Source organism: Wolffia australiana, chromosome 11 (genome assembly GCF_029677425.1).
Source record: "Wolffia australiana isolate 7733 chromosome 11, ASM2967742v1".
Classification (NCBI taxonomy): Eukaryota; Viridiplantae; Streptophyta; class Magnoliopsida; order Alismatales; family Araceae; genus Wolffia; species Wolffia australiana.
Window position 1 is genome coordinate 7,894,488 of NC_135845.1, and position 5,961 is coordinate 7,900,448.

General features: G+C 36.5%; 1 long non-coding RNA gene across 1 annotated transcript; it reads right to left on the reverse strand.

Moving 5' to 3' along the window:
* Positions 1–340: 340 nt before the first annotated feature.
* LOC144709627 (uncharacterized) lies at positions 341–1,532 on the reverse strand. The gene is made up of 2 exons (XR_013583072.1): positions 1,173–1,532; positions 341–747 (listed from the first exon to the last, which is right to left on the reverse strand). It is a non-coding gene; the product is annotated as an uncharacterized LOC144709627 (long non-coding RNA).
* Positions 1,533–5,961: the final 4,429 nt, after the last annotated feature.

Here is a 5,961-nt window from a genome sequence, read left to right on the forward strand (position 1 = left end):
CCTCCCCTCTTTCGTGATTGCTACTATTTAGTCCATTGTTTTTTCGTGTGTTCTTGTACCACCATTGGATTTAGTAAAGAAGGTTAGTGGAATAGGTTCTCATTTTTGCATAGCCTTCCCATTTGAGATTTTTGGATTTGGTGTTTTATTTTTAATGTGGTGGCTGTAAGACAGTAATCCCAATTTCGACTGAGGAAAGGGGCTGCACGATAATTAATTTCTCTTAATTTAAATGTTAGAATATTTAGTATTGATTTGTGGCCTTCAGTCCTCCCCCCCCCACATTTCTGTTTTCTGTGTTTCTCTTTAGAATTACGGAAAAACGGTAGCTCTCTCTGTGACTCTATGAAATTAGTCATTGCAGAAACCATGCATATAGTACATCTCTTACATTAAACCATACTATTTACGACAGTATACACGCACTAGCAAAAACGGATTAAGCGGTAACGCCTGTAAGGCAGTTTTCTTATTACTCAAACGTTGAACTCAAGGATTTACTTATCCCTTGTTTACCTTTGCACGGAGTAAGGGAATAGGCTTTGTCTTTGAAGGCAGCCTACGTGCAGCATCCCAAGCAGTTCATCCCTATTTTCACGCAGCATTGGTCGCAGCAGAGCTTTGTGCGAACAGCTGCACCTGGAAATCGACAGCACCGATCACATCGCTTATTGTCTTTCCACTTGCAGCACATGTAGCAGCATCTTCCAGTCCAATGATTCTCCCGGAACTCTTTTACAGGTAGTGCTATGAACAGGGGAAAACGTGAAATGGGTTAAGCTCTGCTGTGAGTTTAATTTACACGAGATAAGCAGATGGTTAGACTCAAGTGTTTAGAATAATTGTTGAGAATGCGCCAAATCCAACACATAATGATCTATATTGAAAAACTTGTTGGAATAGAGAAACTTATTACAGATTAAGACTTGGGTACGGTCATAAAAGATGGATTTACTGATAAACCCGAGGGGTATTGCTGTTTCAGTAGATTTAATCGCAAATGGCTTATATGGGAACTAAAACATACGGAAAAAGAAAGAACCATTAAAATTACATCTAGGATATAAACAAGAAAACCCATCAAAACAAGATCAAGAACATGAAGAATAGACGCTCTGGGCATCTAAAAAGTAACAGGGGATGTCCACTACGAGTTGAAAGAGCGTGCTAACCAGAGATCTTCTGCTCCTCCAATGCAAACGCCGGCGGCAGCAGTGGCGTACTAGTAAGAAAGAGAAGTAGAAGAAAAAACAGAATGCGCTTGGCCATCTTATCGTCAAGCCTTCAATGTTAGCAGCCTTATGTTTTCACCTTCGGCAGCAACGCGGCAAAAGTTTGTCTGTTCGCCCACAGTATGTGGCGTTTTGTTTGCCGCTGTATAGATTAACAAAACAAACCATACCAAGAAGTCAGCGATTAAGTGCTATATGTTTCCACTACATCTTTTTTTCTCCCTTCTAACCGATAATTCCGGGCCACCACTAAGTCAACGCAAAAAAAATATATCTCTTAATGCTGAGTTGTTGTTAAATAAATGTTTTCCATCTACCTGCTGACATCGAATTTCTAATTTGCTGTATTTTCTGGCACATAGCGCACCACCGTGGTTTATCTCCTCGGATAAAATACCTTTTAACTGCCATTTGAAAAAGTTGTTTAGAAGTGCAGAAAAACAGCATACAAAGCCCAAGGGCAGCCGTAGAAGACAGAATAGCAAAATTCTTATTTTGTTATATTTGAATGCCAATGCGATGTATTTTTCCAGTTTAACTCGCTCTTATCAGTTGATCTCTGAATCAAGTGTTTGGTTTGGAGAGTGAGTTATCAAACCCGAAACAAGGTAAGCATTTAGATTATTGTGATATGGGGTTCGAAGAACAAATGTCTACTCCATTATGTAAATTCGACGCCACTTTAATTTATTTCCCAATGGGTTAATGATTATCTACAAATGCGGTTTTGGTAACGTAACAAGTGTCTATTCCACTACTGGCGCACAAGGAAGCTTATCTAGAACTCGCAAGGTGAACATTTGACGTCCCATGAACAAAAATTATCCCTTTCAGTTGGTGGATATGTTTAACACTCGGGTTCTTTTCCGGGTCATTATTGCGCGCATTGATGGGATGATCACTTCATTGATTTCGATTCGCATAAAATAAAAATATTTACTCATTCTTGGTGTACAGCCCTATGATTTATAGCACATTGGATATCATTGAATGTCTTTGGTACTTAAGAGACACGCGTACGCGATTATGTTACGGCCTATGGAACTTAAAATTATGTTACGCGACTATGTGCGCTTATTAATTGCGTGACGTGTGGCATCAAATGCAAGATCTACAAAAGATCTTGCAAGGTATATTTTTTCACGGAATACACCCAAAACGTCTCTTGATTTGATGCTTAATGGGAAGGACAGTCCGTATTTAAACGTGAAGTACTTGCATCGTTGGCCTCCAGTATACGTTAGCCATCGTCGGTATTCTTGGCATTCAAATAATGGTCATGGGTTCCAAGTTGAAGATAGAGGCTAGATCTTCTTTTTAAGGTGCTTTAAAGGGTTAGTCTTGCGCATTACGTTTTGATATAAAAGCATATCAACAACTGTGGAGGCCTTTCACATTCATGTTCGTGACCTGGCCGTTGTGTTTTAGGCCTGGACTGCCTTGGTTTTTTTTTTTAACTCTCATTTTGTCTCCATAATTATAATTTACGTGCCCTTTCAGTCAAATAAGATATAAGTGTGAAGGAAAACTGAGTTATGACTCGCACTGGCAAGTAGTAGCCAAGCATGACAGCTTCAGACCCATAGCCTATCTGGGCTACATGACAGCTTTGAACCTAGAGCCTTTTTGGGTCAAACAACATGTAAGACAATCTAACCGATAACTAAGAATGGTACACATGATAACTTGCAATTTATAATATAAAATTGACAAATATTACATACATACATATGTTCTATTGGCCACAATTGCATGTTATCATAATTAAAAAGACATAAATAGCTTGCACTCTAATTTCATGACTAGTTTTGATTTTTTTAGCATTTTTATATGACATTTTGACCTTAATGGACTGACAATTTATTCTATGCAGGGCATACAATACTTGTCTAGATGCTGGTAAAGCATTTACTAATTTTCCTGGAATTTTTCCACAATTTTTATATTTGTTTTGACTAGTATTGAGCCAAGAAATAATTTGTAGAATTAACATAATATATTTATGATTTATTTTACATTTAAAAATGATTTTTATTTTTTAAAAATCATTCGCCGTAGGAAAAAAGGCATCTCAATTGGCGATGCCATGATTATCCCATAGGCTAATTATGGCATCGTGATGCGCGATGCCATAATAAGTCAATCATCATCTCGATTATTGCCTGGTGTGGGCTACTTGAGGAGAAAGGTACGTGTTGTCTTTTCTTGTTGGCATATTTCGTGCAATAAATGCATGTGGCAATTTGATAGCTGCATGCAATAAATGCACATGACGAATCGATAACTTTGTGCATTTATTAAACCGAGGAAGCTCTCTTTCAGCTTTTTTGGCCAGGAAGGACACAGGATTGGCTTCTGAAGTTAATAGATTGTGCTTCAAGAATCAAAGTTGTAAGTTTCTTTTTTACTATTTGAACATCTTCTTGAATGATTTCAAAACGAATGGTGTTTAGCATTGGAGATGCCCTTGGAGATGAATTGAATGGTGTTCAGCATTGCATTTTGGTATTGATTCAAGATCTGACATAAATTCCTAGTTCTACATTGTTTCTGATCTCATCTTGCATCTTAGATCCATAGATTAGAGTCGAATTTCACCTATAACTGATTTTCCTCTAATTTTTCCCACTTTCTCTCTCTAGGTTATCTCACCTACTTTCTCTCTTTAGATATAGAAATTGATTGTTGAAAAATTCAACTCCACATCTACCATACCGAAATCCAAGATTTTACTAAAAAATTCGTCCATCTTCAAGCCCAATATCAAAATCAATTTCTTACTTATTAATTCCCAAATTTAAAACATAAAAATGGCCTTGATAAATAACCTTTGCTTGCATCTAAGTAATTCGAATTACTTTGACACAGGGATAAAAATAGTCATATCTGAAGTGTTCTGACCAAAAATATCAACATCACTATAAAGATTCTAAATACTTTTTAGTAATTATAAAACAAAAGTAAACATAACTAAGGCCCATTAAATGCAGAGTTAATTCATTCTTGAATTAAATCATAAAAACATTAGGATAGAAATTCTTGAGAAGTGCCTCCCTGTGGTTTGACTCCTTTCTCATCCTATATTTTATAATTGTTATGAATGGAAATTAGTACAAATTTCTTACTTAAATTTATTGCATAAGCCCAATTCTAAATGACATTATTACTTAAATTTTCTTACCCGAATTCAGACTTATCAACATAACTGCTGACAGAAGACACATTTTACGAAACATAAAACACCAATACATAAGTGACACGTGGTTGTGCAATACAAGGAAACCAAGAAAATGTTCGAGAAAACCTCAATGGGCTTCTCTCCATCTATAAAAAGATCCTGATCTGTTGCTTCGGGAAAACCATTTAATTTCTTTTTTTCTCTTAAATAAATCTTCGTGTCTTGCTTCTTGCTGTCTTTTTCTTTGTTCTTCCTTCTTCCTTATTTCTATTCTTCATAATAAGAAGACATGAAAATTTTACTACTTGAAAATGAGGAAACTGGAGAGTTAGCTTAATATCAAAATGTTTGCAGATGTAGGACAAATTTCATAATTTATTGTTGTGGTAGAATAAGAAATGAGTTCAACTGAACATTGCACATATTTACCTTAATTTCTGACTAAATACGAAATAATCCAAATATACCATTGAACTTGTTTCTTATTATCATTGGAACAAGGTAGAATTATCACCTATATCTCATGGGTTGATTGCATGTACTTGGAGTTTCTTGATTGTTGGAGTTTATTGATGCTCATTGGTCGATTGCAAAGGTGTTAGTTTAATAGGAAAATGTATGTGGATGTATGATACATTTGATAATTAATCAGTGTCGTTGAATAAGCAATAATTTCAACTGACCATGATTCGTATTTACCTTAATTTGCGACTAAATACTGAGTAAGTTCTAATGTACCATTTCAAGTTGTTTCTTCTTTTCATGAGAGGAAGGTCAACTAATTATGTATTTATCCTAGGTTGATTCCATGTTCTTGGAGTCTGTTGAATCTTCTAGCCCCTAGACCCATGTTTGTGATTAAGTCCAAGGGATAAGAAAGATGGAGCACTTCTTTTAAAACTCTATCATATCCTCCTTGTAAAACTCCTTCTTGGGCTAATACTCCCTACTTGTTGTTATGCCAAAAAATAATTTTCTTATCTGCTCCATATCGTTTCGACTCTTAGTCTCTTATGAATTAGTGATGGGGGACCATCCGAAGGTACATGCATGTGTTCAACCTTATCATTAATTTAGGATCGACGTGAAAGACCCGTAGTTCAGGTACCAAGCCTAGTCAACAGGCGCTCTAAAAGTTGATTTTATCTTTTCCCTTGTTTTTAAATGTTCCTTCATGTTTGATTGAACTTGTGATGGCCTCCCATGTCAAAGAGGCCTCTCATATGTGTGTCTTTTCAGTTGAATTCTAATATCCCTTATTTTTAAGGGTATTAGTTGTTGGGTTATAGAGGCCTTGATGTGAATGAGGACGAGGATTCCACGCAGCGGAAGACACGTAACAGAATCAATAATGGCTACACTACAATCATGAAACAAGGCAGCTGTGCACGGATCACATTCTTGATTTCTTGAATCTCAGAGTGAGACGAGTCAAGCTGCTCAAGTGTGCAGTCTCTAGATGTATCCACACGATCCTCAGCATGTCAAACCTCCTTCTCGTTGACGTGTCGTATTCACACTGTCGTTGTCGCTATGCTGTCTTGATCATAT